At 45.2% G+C, this 10057-nt stretch overlaps 1 pseudogene; it reads left to right on the forward strand.

Moving 5' to 3' along the window:
• The first annotated feature begins 8360 nt into the window (after positions 1-8360).
• LOC137161899 (olfactory receptor 11H6-like) lies at positions 8361-10057 on the forward strand (annotated as a pseudogene).

Here is a 10057-nt window from a genome sequence, read left to right on the forward strand (position 1 = left end):
ATTCTTTCTTTCTTTGGTCAGAGAGAGCTGAAATTTTCCTTTGCACAAGGATGAAAGAGCAGAAACGCATTTCTGTATGTGTCAGGATGGCTGCATTCCTGCGTAGGTGATTATTTTAATGCAGCTGGGATTTGATCATGTTATTAATGATTTTTCAGAGCCTCTAGAGCCTTGAAGAGGCATTTTTTAAAATATATTTATCTAAATAAATACATAAAATGTTGTAACATTCTTGCTATGATGTAAAGGGATTTGTAAAGATAAACTTTTATCCCTGTTTCCTGTTGATAATCTGCCCCTTGATAACGAGGTGAAATTTTTGATCCCATTGAGATGTTTGGTGTGATGGGCATGGAGTTGCTATGCAGTATTTTCCCTTTTTGGTTTGGGTTTTTTGTTTCTTTGTTTTTGTTTTGATTTGTTCTTCCTTCTGTGGTAAATGGGGAAAAGGCTGTCTGGTCACACAGCTCAGAACCAGTTACAGCTCCAGGGTGAAGGACTGCAGGCAGCAAACCCAGTTAGACCTGTTGGGAAACCACAGCTGGTGCATAGAGGGCTGTGACCAAGGACTCATTTTGAGAGGGAAGAATCGTGTAATTTGACCCTAAGAGAGGGGCAGGCATGAGGCCAAGAAGGGGTGCACTCAGAGATACCAGGAAGGGGTCAGAGATGCAGCTAGCCTTGTAAATATAACAGTTGGGATTTACACTTGCACATCAAAGGGAGCTGGATTTGACCAATGGCCACCCATCTGCACAAGGTTCTGAATGTGCCTAAAGATTCTCTGGATCACAGTCGTTGGTTGTGGGTGTGGTTGTTGTTATTATATTAATGATTGATATTATAATACCATATTTGGACATTGCAGTATATTCTAAATATGTGCTAGATAAAAGCAAAGCTGTCTTGAGTGGTTACATTTTAACATGCTCTGTTTCCCTTTCCTAGTTGGATACACTGATGCATTATAAACGAATTTCCTAAAAACGAAGGGGCAGCTCCTCACTTGGTCCAAATCATCAGTGCTTCTTGTCCAAACCCAGTGATTATGAATTTAAAACTCAACCCCTTTGAATATTCTGAACTAAGGCACTGATCTTGAAAAACCCTTAAACAAGTACCTAACTTTAATCACGTGAATAATCTCATGGGAGGCTTAAATTAAACATGCTCAAATGCTTTCTTGGTTTAGGGTGTATGAATGAGCTATTCAACTGGGCCTGTGGTAACTAGAATGCATCTCCTCTTCATTTTTAGAGGAGTTCAGCAAGTCCCTTTTGCTTCTTTGAAAATCCCATCTCAGGTGCATCAAGGTCACTGATTCAATGAACATTAATATCTGCTTTGCTGGAGTATTCAGGGAATGTACATACAAAGGGGACATCCATTCAGCTGACTTAAATATATTTAAAATGTAAAATGACTATTCACAGAAACATGTTTTTCCTGTATTCATTCAGTGCTTCAGATGCCAATGCGTAGGAGCTCACTCAACTTTCTGGGAGACATAAAGGTGCAGCTCACAAATTTTGTATCTTGTAATGCTATGCTATGTATTTCAGTAAATACCAATGTCCATTCATCACCTATCAGCCCAAATTCCTGCCTGCACAACTCATATGTCTAGAAGTTAGGCCTCATTAAAACCATTAAGGTCCTGAGTCTCTCTTCTTCTGTTGGTGGAGGAGAATGTTTTGGTCAATGAACGTGCAATGTTTTGATGGTGAATGAAAAGGGGAGAGGTCTACAGTAGGGTTGGGCCCTTTGACACCAGGATGGGATTTGATTCACCAAGGGCTACAGCACCCGTAGTACCACCCTTTGGTAGAGGGTTCAACTGTTCAGCTGTTCTTCGTCACATCATTCAAGAATTAGGATTTGGGGACCTGGGTGTGTCCGTTACTTTACACACCAAACTGATGAGTGGAATAGAGAGAGAGAGAGAGAGATCAACGCCAACAAGGGCCGGCTTGGAGAGGGCATGCAGTGTCATTGCCCATGTCATCAGTGCCGGTTAGATCCTTAAGGCAGAGATTTTCATAGATTTCAAAGCCAGAAGGACCATTCTGATCACCTAATCTGAACCCTACATAAGACAGGCAAAACAACTTCCTCCAAAATAGTTCCTAAAGCAGATCTTTTAAAGACAGACAATCTTGATTAAAAATGACCACCTTATTTCAACCGGAATTTGTCTACCTTCAATTTCTAACTATTGGATCATCTTATACCTTCCTTGCTAGATTGAAGAGCCCATTATCAAATAGTTGTTCCCTATGTAGATATGTGTACCCAAAGCCTTCTCTTTGTTAAGCTAAATCAATTGAACTCCTTGAGTCTGTCACTATAAGGTATGTTTTCTAATACTTTAGCCTTTCAAATGGCTCTTCTCTGAGCTTTTTCTAGTTTATAAGATCCTTTTTGAACTGTGGGCACTAGACCTGGACAGACTATTCCAGCGATGTTCCCTATGTAGATTCTGTACAGCCCACAATGATTTTCAGGATTCTGGTCATCTTATAATGCTGATGAACCTCAGACACTCAGAAGGGATTGAACTCAAACTGTGGAAAAGGATATCCCAGGATTTTGTTGGCTTCAAAGTTCTCAAGAGCTTGACAAATTAAGATTCTTTGGGTTAAGAAATCCCTCTCCTCCATGTTTCTCTGACACATTGTCCTTGAGTAGAAGGCCAGAGTAACCACAGCAGGTGGAGCTTTGGAGGAGCGTGGGTAAGCAGCCGTGAGTCTCAAACACACTGATTTAATGGTCAAGGACAGAAGGACTGTGGGCTCCCATGGCCAAAGGAAGGGCATCATTCAAGAAGTCTGAGTCTGTGTCCTAGAGACCCAGAGCGAGAGCTATGACAAGACTCTACCCAGACACAGCAACCTTGGAAGTATGTGGGATCCGCTCCCCCCCCCCCTTTGTTCCTTCCCCTTTTTTCTCCTGAACCGTTCTCTTTGCCTTCCTTTGCTTCCCTCCTGTCTTTCTTCATCCTATCTGGAAAGCTTTCTGATTTGCAGTTCCTGCAGTCTTAATGTTAGTTAATCAGTGGGTGTTTAACATGGGACACACACTGGATATGTCAACACTGCAAAGTAAGCCCAGGTTCAGTGGAAATTGAGTCAGAAGAACTTGGGATTGAGTGTCTAAACTGACTGCACATCCTCCCTTGCAAATTTTTGTACCCAGGCCTCAACCTCGGGCTCCAGCATCCATCCCGCTGTACATAGGCCTCCGTCCAACCATCCATATCCCAGACTTCCTAACTCCCTCTTGAAATATGGCTGCTGTAGATGAAGTGACTGAACAAAGTCAGAGGAATAGTTGGGATTGGATGTCCTGGCCCCTCTAGCCCTTTAATCATCATCATCCTCAAAATACTTTAGAATCAGGGAAATGTCAAAGTTACAACGTAAGGAAGTTGAAGAAGTGAGGAAAGAATATTACAGATGAATAAGAATTACTCTACGCAACAACTCGACTCAAAACATTTGACCAAAGCCATTAATATATGGGTGATGCCAGTAACATGGTACAGTGCCAGAGGGATTAAGTGGAATCAAAGAAGAAGGAAAGAAAAGGCTAGCTAAACAAGAAAGCTCTTAGTGAGACACAGAGTATTGAATATCAGTTAAGACACAGATAGGATGTAAATTTAGTGATGTGATGAAGGAAAAGGTCTGTTATCTCTGGAAGCAGCAATTGACAATGAAGAATATAACATCAAAATACAGCCAATGTAAAAGATCATCTGGAAGCAATGAGTGAATCTACATCCCAGCCCAAAAAATCATAAAAGAAGGAGAAAGCAAATTGCCAAAGACATTCTTGAAAGAGTTACACAGAAATCAGTGCATGGACAGTGATGGAGAGAGATCGAGCCAATTAATGATAGAAGATTAACAGACTCATTTGAAATCAAATTAACCATGTGGTGTTTGGTGTTACAGTCCCTGAATCAAAAGCGCTTTAGAGAATGAGGAGGCAAAGATTTTATGGGCTTGGGCAATTGTCACAGACCAAATGATGGAGGCCAACAGGTTGGACATGGTTGTTGTAGACAAACAAGACCACGTTCATTGATATTGCCAGACAAGCAGACAGAAGCATGAAAAAAAAAACCCGAGAAGATGGCAAAGTTTGAAGAACTCTGCCACAAAGTGCAACAACTATGGGAACCTAGAAAAAGGACAATCCTGGCAATTACTGGAGCCCTGGGAGAGACCCCTAAGGGTAGGAATGAGCTGATCAAGAACACATTAGGCATGCAAGACATCATGTTCAGTGACCTCCAGCCAAGAGTGTTCTTAGGCACTGTGATAATTTTAAGGGGAGTCAAAGCAGAATGAGGATTTTTGAGCAACTAAAATGCAGTGAGTTTAACAAAACTCCTGACGAACCAATACCTGTGGAGACAGTTTGTAGTCAGAATTAATTGTTGACTGAGGGAGATAACTTTTAAACAGTAGCTTTCCTCTTTGTGCGCTTAAACATTCTGTATGCTGTGAAGGCTATTAAAAAATAAATAAAGATAAGGAAAGTTCTTTGGCCTGTTTTCTATAGGAGGTCGGACTAGATGATCCCAGTGGTCCCTTCTGGCCTTGAATCTATTAATCTATTAAACTAAAGATAATAATAATAATTATTATTATTAATAATAAATAGTCCCATGATGTAATATTTAGAGGTAATAATACAAATGTGTATGATAGTTGCCCCTGAAAGCCGGAACCTGTTATATTAGATAAGACACAAAGAGCTCACAGTGTAAATAGACAAGAGAGGAGCAGGGCAGGAAGGGAAACAGGGAACATCAGTTGAAGAGACTTGCCTAAGGCCATGCTTTAATCATGGGTTTGATATTTTCTATGCCCAGTGTCTAGCTTCTATCCCATTTCTGGGTTAACACTTAGAACACACACAGTTCTGCTGCTGCACTTCAATCCCGACCCACAGACACCCTGTTGTCCTGTCCTACTCCCTCCAGCTCTGCCAGTGCCTTCTAATAAATTGTGTAGACAATTGCTTGACCACTCTTTGGTTCGGTATGAAATAGAATCAAGAGAGCAAGTAAACAACAAGTCAGGTTGAATGCTGTAGATTAATAATAATATAGTACAGAAAAAAGGTTCAATACGATACCAGTCTCCGGGAAGCCAACTTGTTGCAGCGCTGTTACTTTCACCTTCCACAGAAGCCATCTATTCATATCCGGCCGGTTGGCAGGTACAAGGTAATGTGTTTGTCAATCGGTTCTGATCTTGACAGTTTCCCTAATTGCTCGAGCCAAAACTTACATCAGGGAATGCCAGGGGTTATGGGATACTTGGTATAAGTGGGCAGGGTTATATCAAAACCATTGACCAATTTAGGCTCTATAACTGCTGTAATTTTAGTGATTAATGCTCTCTGTGCTTAACGCATACTAAGATATATATGGTGCAGATAATACATATCACGAGCATGATGGGCATAGGTGCCAGCCAGCCTGTATTAATCAACAGCGCCAACCTGCAGTCCTGTGTTATTTCATGTCTGGGCTCTCAGTCACAGAGCTCCGAGGCTCCCCAGTCATAGAATCATAGAAGATGAGGGTTGGAAGGGATCTCAGGAGGTCATCTAGTCCAACCCCCTGCTCAAAGTAGGACCAAACCCAACTAAATCATCCCAGCCAGGGCTTTGTCAAGCCGGGCCTTAACAACCTCTAGGTATGGAGATTCCACCACCTCCCTAGGTAACCCATTCCAGTGCTTCACCACACCCCCAGGGAAAAAGATTGGACTAAGTTGGGTGTGTGATGCCACCTGCTGTCATGCTGGGCCCAGAGGGGCTGTCTGTCTATCATCAGCAGAAGCATGGTAGGAGTCAGTCCAGGCTGCAAGGGTAAGGAGTCTCAGTGGTACTCCAGATTCAAACTGCATGAGGCTGCACGCCATGACATTCCGTGACTGTCACCCTCTGTGAATGTGCCACTGCTGCCCCCTGCACTTGTGAATGACACCACAGACTCTTTGATGACCACAGGTGGGTCAGGAAAGATCTTTAATTTACAGCTCATCCAAAACATATAACTGCCACCAGAAAGAGTGCCTCATATTGTTGTGATAGGTCGCTGCAGGTCAGCACCAACCCTAAGGGGAGAGTGCCCCCTACTGAGGCACTCTCCCCACTCCCTGCAGCACAGGCACCCCGAGCACTGTGCTGGGGCACTGAGTAAGCAGTGATTCTGATAGCAGCAGGTCCACTGTTGAACCCCCCAGGCTGCTCCTTGTGGCTCAGGACCACTTGATGCCATGCTGAGGCACAGAGGTCAGCATGGACCAAGAAAAAAGTGCCCCCAAGGGAGGCCCTACCCAGTTCTTTCCAGCATGTCAGCCCAAGGAACTGTGCTGGAGCACTGGGGTTGATACTGACCAACAGAGGAGAACATCCCCTAATCCCCCCTGTTCCCTGCAGTACAGAGACCGCCTTACAGCTGAGCTGGGTCATTGGGATCAAAACATTAAGATAAAACATTAGACAAGTTTAGTAACTACAGAAAAAATAGATTTTAAGAGATTATAAGTGATAAGCATAAAGAGACTAGAACTAGTTGCCAAAGAAATAAAAATAAGAGTGCAGTGTAAATTCTACACACTAACAGTATTTGAATCTAGAAATGTCTCGCCTTGAGAGATGGTACAAGCAGGCCATAGATCTTTAGTAGAGAGGCAAAGACCGTTTTGCTTGCCTTGGACCACTCCTCTCCCAGTCCAAAATTCTTTGTCTTCCCCACATTCCTTCAGGTGTTGAGGTGGGGGGAGAGAGAAGCCATTGTCACTTCCCTTCTTTTATAGTGTGTCCCAGCTTGCTGGAACAATCAATGCTTGTAATCTGGGTGTCGTCTTCATTGGTCAGTCAGGGTCCACTGCCTATGTGCTTCCTCAGTGAAGTCCTCATTGTAAACAATCCTGATTAGTGGATTGTACCCTTGAATTGGCAAGAGGGCGACATCAATGCTGTCTGGACACTCCATTGTTCTGCCTGAAAAGCTGGTTTGTGGGTGTTTCCCACCTTACAACATATTCTAGTAGCATCTTCAGCAATATTTTATAACTTCACATACATGGCACTAAATACAATCCAACAGGATATTAATGTTTAGAAGAACAAGACTTTTAAAATAATACCACGTAAAGCATATTTTGTACAGAACATACACCTGCATGGATCCTCTTTGCTTTGTTTGCCATGGCCACAATCTCAGCTGCTTATTTCTCTGTCTGTTAATGAATTCAGAGCACCCATCCTTACCGTGGAAGGACCGAGAAGGTCTCATCCAGGTCAGCTTCCCTAGGAATGAGAAAGAAATCAGAGATGTCTCATTGTTCTCTTGGCACGAAAGAAACAATGGAGCCAATCCCCATTTGGTGTGAATCAGAGCCACTTCATCCATGTGATTTACATCAGCTGAGGATCTGGCCCCAGAAGGCCGAACTTTTCAAAAGCACATTCTGATGATTGCATTTTTTTTTGGGTGGGGGGTTAAGTTTAGGATACCTAACTGGAATCGAATAGGCCAGGATTTTCAAAGCCACCTGTATTTGTATTTACCATGTTAATTGCAGAAGTGCGTATGGGCCAGACAAGAGTGGGGCACAAGGCAATTCTCCCATTCTTTTGAACAGAGATTGTGTGGGTACAGCTCCCTTGGTTGGCTTTCAAAATTGCAGCTTGTAAATTTGAATGGAGTAAAGAGACTTCAAGAGACAGACCGAGCTCCTATTTGTGCCCAGATCAGGTACCCAGATCCCTGAGGCAGCTTAGAAAACCTCAGTCTTGCTATTTTTCTTTACGAGGTGAAAAGCACACACAGCTCTCATTGACTTCACATTCCTTGGTAGGGTACTCAGCTCGTTTTAAAGTCATGGCTAGGTTATTTAAAGTTGAGCTGAAAAATCAGAGGCATCTCAAATTAGGCCTAAATCAAAGTGTCAGGCAGACCTGGTCTACACTTAAAAATTAGATGGATCTAGCTACATTGCTCAGGGCTGTGAAAAATTTTACATCCTGCGAAACATAGGTAAATTGGTCTAACACCTGGTGTGGACACGGCTAAATTGATGGAAGAATTCTTCTGTCAACCTAACTACCAACTCTCAGAGAGAATATAAGAATGGCCATTCTGGGTCAGAACAAACATCCTGTCGTCCAACAGAGGCCAATGTCAGGTGCTTCAGAGGGAATGAGCAGATCAGGTAATCACCAAGTGATTTATCCATTGTGGAGATAATCCACAAACAGAGGTGGATTAACTCTATCAACAGAAAAATCCCTTCTGTCAATTTAAGAAATGACTACACTCTGGTACTACAATGGCACAGGTGCGGCTGAGTAGTGGTTGTAGTGAAGACATACCCTCAGTAGTGACTAAGAGATATCAGACTCCTCTCGCCTTCCTAACAGAGGCGGAGAGAAGAGGCTGAGATCTCACAGCCAGGTGGGTTTTCCCAGACAGCTTCTTTCTTGCTTCGATTCCTTCCTTGGCTGTGTCCCAGTTCGGTAACCCACCCCTCATTGCCCAGCTGCCCACCTGCCATGCACACAGGATTGCTGGAAATTAGCAGGGGATTTCTAACCAGCTGAGGGGGGACGTTCTGCAACAGCCTCCCTGTCGGAGTTGGCGGGGGAGGAATCATTTTCTTTGTTTTCAGTGTGGTCTGGACAACTGTCTGAGTGCGATTGTCTGATGGGGTTGCTTGGGAGGGTGGGGGCAATGCTTAGCAGCCCTGGGGCTCATTTCCAGTGAATGTCCCACATTCTCAACGCTCCTGTTTCAGGGTTCAGCTGGCCATCGGCAGGGGCCGAGAAGGGATGTCCACCCCCTGCCCCATGTGTTCGGAGAGAACTTGGGTTGTTTTTTATCTTTTGAGGGGGGTCGTTAAATCTTGTTCCTCTGAAGCCCCAGGCAATGCCTGGAGGTGGGACATTGGGTGGTGGGACAGGTGGCTGGGGAGGAGTTTGGGATGTGATGTGTATAAGAGACTCCTGTAACCACTAGACCCCGCTCCCCTTCCAGAGCTCTGGGCCGAGCCTTGGCGTCCTGTCGATCATTTCCTTTCATCTGCAGGCCCCTCCAACCCCAAAGAATCCAGCCAACGGCACCAGCCTGGTGACCAAGTTCATCCTGCTGGGTTTTCACTCTCTGAGCCAGCTGGGCCGGGATCTCACCTGCGCCCTCCTCTCCTGCATCTATGCTGGGGCGCTGGCTGGCAACCTGAGCATTGTGTGGGCCGTGCTGCGGGACCCCCGCCTCCAGTGCCTGCCCATGTATATCCTGCAGGGGAACTTCGCCTGGCTGGAGGTCAGCTATGTCACGAACACCGTGCCGAGGATCCTCTTCGACCTCATGAACCCCGGGGTCTCCATCTCCTTCCTCAATTGCTTCGTGCAGTTCTACTTCTTCTTTTCCACCACTGAGTGCTTCTTCCTGGTGGCCATGGAGTTGGACAGGTATCTGGCCATCTGCCACCCCCTGCACTACCCTGTCCTCATGTCCCCACAGAGCTCCTCGCTGCTGGTGGCCTCCTGCTGGCTCCTCGGTTTCCTCTGGTTCATGGTGGCCATTGCCCTCATCTCCCAGCTCTCCTTCTCTGGCCCCTACACCCTGGATCATTTTATCTGCGATGTGGGCCCATTGCTGGCTGCCTCCTGCACCCCAGCTCCCCTGACTGAGCTGACCTGCTTCACCCTAACCTCCCTCATCATCTTCGCCATCGTCCTCTTCATTCTGACTTCCTATGGGCTAGTTATCAGGGTGATGCTGAGACTCCCTGCAGGGGCCGGGCGGCAGAAGGCCTTCTCCACCTGCACCTCACACCTGGCTGTCGTGGGTTTCTTCTACGGCTCTATCATGGTGACCTACGTCAACCCAGCCACCCCAGGAAGCAGCGGGAAGGTGGTGATTCTCTTCTACACGGTGGGGACCCCCTTTCTCAACCCGCTGATCCACAGGCTGTGAAACAAGGAGATGAAGGAAGCACTGAGGAGGACGCTGCTGGGACGGCAGTAG

Source organism: Emydura macquarii, unplaced genomic scaffold (assembly GCF_026122565.2).
Source record: "Emydura macquarii macquarii isolate MOO-44397 ecotype Brisbane River unplaced genomic scaffold, CSIRO-AGI_Emac_v2 contig_2403, whole genome shotgun sequence".
Taxonomy (NCBI): domain Eukaryota; kingdom Metazoa; phylum Chordata; order Testudines; family Chelidae; genus Emydura; species Emydura macquarii.